Here is a 10020-nt window from a genome sequence, read left to right as displayed (position 1 = left end):
AGAATAAAATAAAATTTCAAGCAGCGGGGCACAATGAGTACGAACACAAACAAGACGGTAACAATAAGACTGCAAATTAAATACATGTACAAAAACAACACAAGAGGACGAACAAAAAAGCCTTTTTTCTGGCATAGACAAACAATAAAACTGCAAAAATAAAAATACATGTAAAATATATATATATATATATATATATATATTCTATATATATATTGTTGAATTTCGGGACGGTCCTTTTTTTTTGAGCCCAAATAAACACACGCATTATATATCTTTTTCTTCAATCGTTTATTACTGTTCTTTTATTACTTTAACTCATGTCCATTGTCCGGAAATCTTTCCTCACACATCTATGACCACTTCAGCGACACTTTCGTTTTCGTGTGTGTTCTTGCTCACTTATATATAATTATATATATAATATATATATATATATATATATATACTAGCAGCATAGCCCGGCGTTGCTCGGGTATGTAGAGCCCCTAGTAGGCAACGACTAATCCCAATCTAGTCCTTTTCCCTCTAGGAACGAAGGCGCATGTGTAGGTTGCAATGTCTTCTCTTCACTCGAATACTTCTGTGTATACGATAATATCCTAGCTGTCCCCTTGGGCGAAAACAGGAAACATCATTGTGCCTCCCAACGCGTGAACAGCCCACGTACAGCCCAGAAAATGTGTTGCATATAAAAGCTTAGATTCTCTACCCCATGTCGAATTTATCGATTTTTTCAGAACTGGGGGAACTTTTCAAAATTTTCGCTGCGTTTTAGTTTTGAATTATGACATTGGGCTATGTGTGTGTCAAGTTTCATCAGAATCGGTTGAAAGCCGTGGTCAGGGTGAGGGTACAACCTGACAGCCACACAGACACACAGACAGACAAGCTGCCGTTTATATATATATATATATAATATATATATATATATATATATATATATATTATATATATATATATATATAGATATATATATATATACATATATATATATATATATATATATATACACATATATATACATATATATATACATATACATATATATATATACATATATATATATACATATATATATATATAATATATATATATATATACACACATATATATATATATACATATATATATATATATATATATATATATATATATATATACATACATATATATACATATATATATATATACACACATATATATACATATAATATATATATATATACATATATATATATACACACACACACACCACACACACACACATATATATATATATAATATATATATATATATATATATATATAATATATATATATACATATATATATATATATATAATGAAGAAATATATGATCATACATATACAAATATTCTTCTGTGTTTATCTGAGTTATGTATATATATATGTATGTATGTATATATGTGTGTATGTATGTATGTATGTATTGTGCGTGCATTTATGTATGCGCAAAAATGCGATTTAGTCAAGACAATAGAAACTTTATAGTAGACATCGGATAAAATGAAAGTGTGCCGGAGTATGCAGAAGTCCGTTTGTTTCGGCGATGCTTGTAATAAGTGTTCAGTGAGAACGACTTCCTAACTCAATGAATAGCAGCATGTGTGGTTGAGTACTCCAGTGACAATTGTGGTTTTAATGCAACACCCAAGTGCTATCAGTATCATCGTGACGCAGTGTGTGCGTGTGTGAGTGTGTGAAGGCGCGTGGCTTAGTGGTTAGGGCATTCGGCTAACGATCGTAAAGTCGTTAGTTCAATTCCCAGCGACGCATTGTATCCTTGAGCAAGACACTTTATTTCACGTTGTCCCAGTCCACTCAGCTGGCTAAAATGAGTTGTACCTGTATTTCAAAGGTCCCGCCTTGTCACACTCTGTGTCATACTCTGTGTCACACTGAATCTCCTTGAGAACTACGTTAAGGGTACACGTGTCTGTGGAATGCTCAGCCACTTGCACGTTAATTTCACGTGCTAGCTGTTCCGTTGATCGCCTCAGCTGGGACCGTGGTCGTCGTAACCGACGGGGTGCTCCCCACTTACAGAGTGTGTGTGTGTGTGAAGGCTGTCTGTCTGCATCACTAGCAGAGTCTAGCGGGCGCATTTCTGCATCAAGCAGCTGCCACATCCCCTATTTGACTCACAATGCTTGGATTTACTTGAAGTAATAGCAGAAGACAATCAGCCCAAGGTGAGGTGCCACACAGCAGGTTTGAGCCCGGGACTTTGTATTTGCTCGGTAGTCTTCAGAGCCTTTGGAGACAATATTTTATCTTGTTTCATACATAGGACCGCCCTCTGCATTCGGCATCTTGCGTAAAAACGAAAATTCGACGAGTGCGCACTACAAGTTTGTATACTTGACGCAACAACTGGGAACTGACGCAGCCAACGGGAGCAAAAAGTTTCACGCATGCGCAGGAGGGGTGGCGTCACACCCAATCAAAGGATTTTGCGCAGGCGGCATTAGTTTTTGGGACACCACCTTGAAGGGTTTAGTTGGAAAACTTCGCCCTCTACTAATTACCTTTTTTTTAAGTCAGTTACTTATCCCATCGCTCTCATTTGCTAAACAGCTAAGCTATGGGACGTAAACAAACCAATACCGATTGTCCAGCGGGAGATGAGGAAAAGTACGAACACAAAAACACACATAAACAAAACACACATTTACATACATATATATGTAAATATATGTGTGTGTGTGTGTGTGTGTGTGCGTGTGTGTGTCTATGTGTGTGTGTGTATGTATGCGTATATATATATATATACATATATATATATGTATATGTAAGTATGAGTATATACATATATGTATGTATGTATGTATGCAACAGGTTTCCACAGAGTCTCCTTCAATCAAATTCACTCACAAGCCATTGATCGGCTCGGGGCTAAAGTAGAAAGTACTTGCCCAAGGTGCTACGCAGTGGAACTGAACCCGAAACGAATTGCAAGGCGAGCTTCTTAACAAGACAGCCATGTAAAGCTATTTACTTAAGAACCGTACTATGATTTTGTCAAACTTGCAAGTTGAGACATGAATAGCTGTAACGACACAACTTACCTTATGAATAGGAATCTACTGTGTAACACTCAAAAATGTGCAGGAGATCTGTGGCCATTTTTATATGCAAAATGACATGGGAAATCCATTTCTGGCCTTCTTTTTGTTGAATTAGGCATGGTTTCTACAGAATTGTCATTATTATTATTTTGTCATTATTATTAAATAAAATTCTCTTCCGCATTCTAAAATGGGTTTCAACCCAGGGCTAGCGATCAATCTTAGAAACACCTACAATGTGATTCAAAGCTTGTGTTTTATATTATTTTTTATCTTTCAGATCTTATTTGCTTTCAACAATGAGTGCAAGACTGAAAAAATGATCCAAACAGATTCTGTTATATCTGTGGGAATTGACTTTTGCTAAAGAAAAGGGCAGTATTACATGCCATATCAAGAAAATATACAAGGTGTACTTCAATTGTTACTTAGGAGACCAGGATAAGTCATGGACTCCTCATGTGGGAAAACATCGTGTGCCTGGTATGCAGGAAAAAATGTTCACATGAAGTTTGGTGTGCCAATGATTTGGTGTGAGCAGAAAGATCACTCTAATGATTGCTATTTCTGTCACCATAACTTTACAGGCTGTACTACACCAAAGAAAAAGAAACACATTGTTTAACCCAAATTTGCAATCAGCAATGCGCCCAGTAGAGCACTCAGAAAATTTACCTGTGCCCAAACCTCCAGATCAAGAAATGCAGAGTTCCAGCAGTGCTGATGAACATTCCAGTGGTGAATGTGTGGAGCCCAATGATCCAGAAAGCGAGAATTAACCAACACCATTTTCTCAAGAGGCTCTAAATGACTTGTACAGGGATCTCTATTTAACCAAAGAGAAAAGTGAGTTTTTGGCATCAATGCTTCAAGAACGTAATCTTCTTGAGAAAGGAGTGAAGATAACACTGTACAGAAAACGTACAGAGGATTTGCTTGCATTATTCACCATGAAGGATGACATCACAGAACTTTTTGAGCAACTGGAAATATCATATGATAAAACCAACTGGCGACTTTTCATAGATGCATCCAAGGACAGCATCAAAGCTGTTCTGTTACACAATGGTAACACTCTGCCTTCTGTTCTCATAGCTTATAGCACAACCATGAAAGAATCATATGAAAATCTGAAAGCAATTCTAACAAGCATACATTATGCTGACAATACCTGGCATATTTGTGCCGATTTTAAGGTTGTGGCCATACTTACTGGCCTTCAGCTTGGCTATACTAAATTTTGCTGCTTCCTGTGCTTATGGAATTCCAGAGCAAGAGCTGAATAGTATGTACACAAGAATTGGCCGATCCGAGATGAAATTGAGCAAAGAAAACACATCATGCGCAAACCAGTTGTGAAAAGTGATAGAATTTTTTTACCACCTTTGCATATTAAACACCGGTTGTCATGCAGTAGTGAGAACAAACAGGGAAGCTTATCTACTATTTCTAGCAAAATTTATTAGTAACGTGGTTCCTTGGGCGTATTTTGTAATATGGCAACCTGTGCATATTGTTTGTTGTTTTTTGTTTTTCTTTTTCTTTTTTCGGATATCACGAGAAAAAGGAGTAAGGATAAATTTCTCCTATATAAGCAGCGGGGGCACTGTGGGGTCCACGAGTGAATCTTCTGACATGCAGAGCAATATCCGCTCTCTACGTCGCTAAGACAACCACGTGCCGTATTTCAGCATTTAATCTAGAGGATGAGAAGGGTGCGGAGAGATATTATTTCCGATTATTTTCCATTTGTAGATAAGCACCAAGTTTCTTGTGACACGGAAACAGATTGATATCATTATTCCATTGTTTTATTTTCACTTATAATTTGTTTTTCCTCATCCGTTTTTATGTAATTCCCCAACACTTTGTCGTAATGTATCATCCGTTTCTCAGTGGCAAATAAAGAAATCATTACAATTATTATTGCTGCTGATGTTTGTTTGTTTGTTTGTTGAGCGAAGCTGTCTTCGTCTGTAGTGGGAGAAGTCCGATACGTGGTCCTTTGCTATTCGTAAGATCCGCAGAAGAGAAAGCAGGTTGACCCCCGACACCGAGAGTATTGAAGGATGGATGAATGCGCATCCAGGCTCAGCGGTTGCGTAGGAAGTCGGGGACAAGAAACAAGAAGAAACAGGAAGAGTACAACAGGGGTCGCCACCACCCCCTGCCGGAGCCTCGTGGAGCTTTAGGTGTTTTTGCTCAATAAACACACACAACGCCCGGTCTGGGAATCGAAACCGCGAGTCCGCTGCCCTAACCACTGGGCCATTGCACCTCCACTGCTGTTGATGTTGCTATTGTTATTGTTATTATTGTCGTCGTCGTCGTCGTCATCATCCTCCTCATTATCATTATCATTAAGGCAACGGGGTGGCACAATCGTTAGCACACTGGACAAATTGCTTGACAGCATTTTGTCCATGCTTAAGTTCTCAGTTCAAATTCCGCCTAGATCTACTTTGCCATTCATCCTTTCGGGGTCGATGAAATAAGTACCAGTTGATCACTGGGATTGATGTACTCGACTAGTCTCTTCCTGCAAAATTTCAGGCCTTGTACCTATAGTAGAAAGGAATATTATTATTATTACATCCGCCTTAGCGAAAGCGGAGGTATAAGTTTCAGTAGTGTTTGTTTATTTGTTTGTTTGTCCGTGGACAAGGTATCTCAAGACCCGCTGGATGGATTCGGGTGAAACTTTCAGAGATGATTGACTTCGTGACTGGCATGAACTGATTAGATTTGGGAATCGATGCAGTACCGGACAAGGATTCTGGATTATTTGTTGTATTTACTTTACATGAAGTATTACGATCTTACATTGCCTTTCAAGTCTTTCTCTGATTATCTCCCTTGAAAGCACATCATGGTTTCCACGTAAGTTATGGTGTCGTTGCTATTTCCAAAGTTTTATTTTTGTTTCTCTATTATTAATTTTACTCGCATCTCTATCTTAGTAGAAAGTGATGGATAAAGAAATCTAACTACTGCTAAGACTTTGCTAAGGCTTTTAATTCTGTGCCACACAAAAGACTTATGGTGAAACTCTCAGCAATGGGTGTAAGAGATGATCTCTATAATTGGTTGAAGTCCTTCATTATCGGCCGAAAAGAGTTTGTCACAGTTCTAGAACAGTACTCTTCACCCTATAAGATGACATCTGGTGTACCACAGGGATCTGTTTTTGGCCCCCTTTTATTTGTTGCATATGTTAATGACATAGATGCCAACTTAAAGAATGCCAGTGCTGAAATATGCAGATGACATCAAGCTGTACCTCGAAATAAAGAAGACAGATCCTGTACACTATAGATCTTTATTGCAATCAGACCTGGACACAATGCAGCAATGGATCATGGACTGGCAACTCAAGCTGGCTGTGGACAAATGCACCACCATGCATTTTGGGAGGAAAAACCCATCGTCTACTTACTCCCTCCACCACACTAATCTCAAAAAGTCTTCTTGTGAACTTGACCTGGGCATTATTGTCGACAACAATTTGCGTTGGACAAAACACATTGCTAAAATTGCCAAGAAGGCTGAGGGTATTTTGGCATCACTTACCAAGTCCTTTGTGAGCCGCTCCCCGGCTATCTATCTGAGGCTTTATATAGCTATGGTGCAGCCTCACCTGGAATTTGCATGACCGGTCTGGAACCCCTATCTTGTCCAGGATATCAATCGTCTGGAAACCGTTCAGCGACGTGCAACCAAGAGAATACCCTCCGTCAGGCATTTGCCGTATTCTGAACACCTTACTTCCCTGGGCATGGATACATTGAAACTCCGACGTCTGGCAGCTGACTTGGCAAACATCCATAACATTATTAACCATCTTACAAACAACAACTCTGAGCACCTTTTCAAACTCCACCTGTCTAACACCCGTGGACATGTTTACAAAGTCAGAAAACAGCACAGCTCCCATGACTTTCGGAAACATTTTTTCACGCTAAGAGTTGCTGGAGTATGGAACAAACTGCTGGCATCAGTTGTTAGTTATCGGGCACTGCATCCTTCAAAACTTCCATGCTTCCTGAGATTCGCCAACACTACACCTAATTTTCTCCCCTCCATACACACACAAGCATGTATCTGATTCATACACTGTTCACTTTCCAGATATTTGTACATTACTGCATATACTTTATACGCACTTTTGACAAGTTGTAGTGCACCTGAGCACTGTATACAATAATTTCATTATTATTATTATTATTATTATTATTATTATTATTATTATTATTATTATTATTATTATAAACAAACGCAGCAAAACCGTCCAGAAATTAAATAACATTAACGTATTCAGTCACAATAATAATTCAATTTATCCTCGATAATTTTTAGTTTTATCAATTTTGAATATATCGTTCCTGTTTAAAACCGCTTACCTACTTGACAATTGCATTTCTAGCACTGCCTTGAAGGAAGTTTTACTTCTTGGATTCACGCTGTTGTGCGCAAAGATGCTAAACCTCCGTTAACGGCACCGTTTTCTTTCACGCACTGATGTTTCACTATAGACCTTAATGGTCGTAAAGACACTAAATCAGTGGATAGACTAAAAAAGGCCTTCATGGAGATAAATGTCCCTGTACCCACTGCAGACGACACATATACAATATTACAAACATGACTACCATTGGGATTGATCAGGTACCGGACAAGGATTCTGGATTATTTTTCCATTTTTTTAACTTAATTTTTGAGAGCGGTCGGGTTCATTTTTAGCATTCTCTTTTGTAAGAGCAGTCGAGTTTATTTCAGATATTCCAATTTTAAAAATCATCTCCGGCTAATCACTGAGAAGACCTTGGTGTTGCCTTGGCGGAGGTTCGCGCTCTCTGAGTGCTCTTGTTATTATTATTTTGGTTTGGCTCAGGTTCAGTCTTATTCATTGTAGGAATTATGTGGATAGTGGGTTACCTTTAACCTTAGGTATCCACAAGTTTCCAGCAGTCTTTCAAGTGCTTAGCACACTCCTGATAATCTTTGATGTCCTTAAGGGACAAACTTTCTGTCGGAGCTTTACTGGGCATTCTACTTCAATTTCCAACAGGCATTTGTCTATTACTTGGCTTACTGTTCTCAGCGCAATAGTTATTATAGGCACGACCTTTACTGTTCGCATGCTCCAAATTCTTCCTATTTCAAGCTTTGTTTTTATCGCTTGATCTTGGGCTGCTACAATTAGGCTCTGTTTAATTTTATTTACATTATTTACATTATTTACATTCGACGGATATTTGTCCTCATCTTCTTTGTTGTTAACACTTGTTTGTTGTAAACAAGATGAAGACAAATATCCGTCGAATGTAAATTATTTGAATAATGTAAATAATGTACACAATTCCTCATTTCTTAAATATAGAACTGTATCTGTTTAATTTTTTAATTGCCCCTTTTTTAACCAATCCCAGAATTTTGTTCCACATACATCTTCAGTGGCTCTCCAAAATTAGCCATGCAGAGGTTTTTCTTCCATCTGTCTGACGTGCTCTCTTTGTATTTCATTCTTGTTATTTTCTCCTCTTACGCACTTCATCACTTGTTCTCTATTAACTGTATTTAGTAGATTTTCTGTGCTGCTCACTGAATACTCTACTAGACTTCTTTCCATCTATACACATTCTCTACTGCTGTTAAGCTTCTTCCACCCGGGTCTCTCATCAAGTACAGCCGGTTGATATCGGCTTTCGGATGATGGGCTCCATACATCGTCAACAACTTCCTAGATTTTTTTTCTGTCAAGTTTCTTTATATTGTTTCTGGTCCAGTCTATAATTCCAACTCCATATCTGATTAAGGGTACTGCTCTTGAATTTATTGTTTCAATAAGACTTTTAGAATTGAGTTTTGACTGCAATAATTTTCTGACACTCGTCGTGTGCTCCCTACCGGTAATTTGTTCCATTTTTTCATTTTCTTCTGCTTCCGGTATTCCCAAGTACTTATACCACTGTCCTTTCTAAGCCCCTTTCATTGCTTGCCTATTTCAAATTTCAGTTCTCTGGCTTCTTTCAAATCTTCCTCGATTCATTTTCAAAATAGCACATTTTTCTATCGCAAATTACATCGACCCCAGAACTCAACTGGTATTTATTTTATCGACTCTGAAAGGATGAAAGGCAAAGTCGACCTCGGCGGAATTTAAACTGGGATCAGAACGAGTTGGAAGAAATACCTCAAAATCTTTTCGCATAAATCTTTATATCATCCATGAAAAGAAGATGATTTATCTGACCATTTCCTTTTCCCAAATCATAAGCAATTGTAACTTTTTGTAGTATCATATGGAGCGGTGTCATGGCCATAACCATGGAATATTCCAAGTCTGATGTTCACTTTTCCTCCGATCAATTCAGTATCCCAGTGGTTCATACTTTCGTTAAGCATTTTCTCCATGATTTTACCATTCCAAACATGCACATTGTTTTACTTACCCTGCTGTGTGGTACCATGTCATATGATTTTTTGTAATCTAGCTATGCTACATTCAGTCCTGTCAATCTGCGTCTACGATTTCTAATTATCATTTTATCAACCAAGTGATCTTTTGTTGCCTTACATTGTTTCCTGCACCCTTTCTGTTCTTCTGAAAGTAGATTGTTGCTTTCCAGATAGTTGTATAACTCTTCCGCCAAGACACTGGTCAAAACCTTCCACATTAATAGTAAATTTGATGCCAAATTCCCTTTCAAGGAATCCTTGAGGCATAGCAGCGTTCGTCCACTTGTCATCTAGGAAGGAGCATGACATTGCTGCAGGCAGTCAGCGATCCTTTCATGCATCTGTGTAAAGTTCTTCAGCCAATAGCCATGTACTCCATCTGGGCCTGGTCCTTTCCAATTTGCTATTTTTTTACTTATTTTCACTGTATATAGATTAATTCTGACGTCTTTTTGTCTTGGTACAGTTGCA

The sequence above is a fragment of the Octopus sinensis genome, linkage group LG10 (genome assembly GCF_006345805.1).
Source record: "Octopus sinensis linkage group LG10, ASM634580v1, whole genome shotgun sequence".
Classification (NCBI taxonomy): domain Eukaryota; kingdom Metazoa; phylum Mollusca; class Cephalopoda; order Octopoda; family Octopodidae; genus Octopus; species Octopus sinensis.
The sequence above is the reverse complement of the archived record's forward strand: the minus strand, read 5'-3'. Positions refer to the sequence as shown.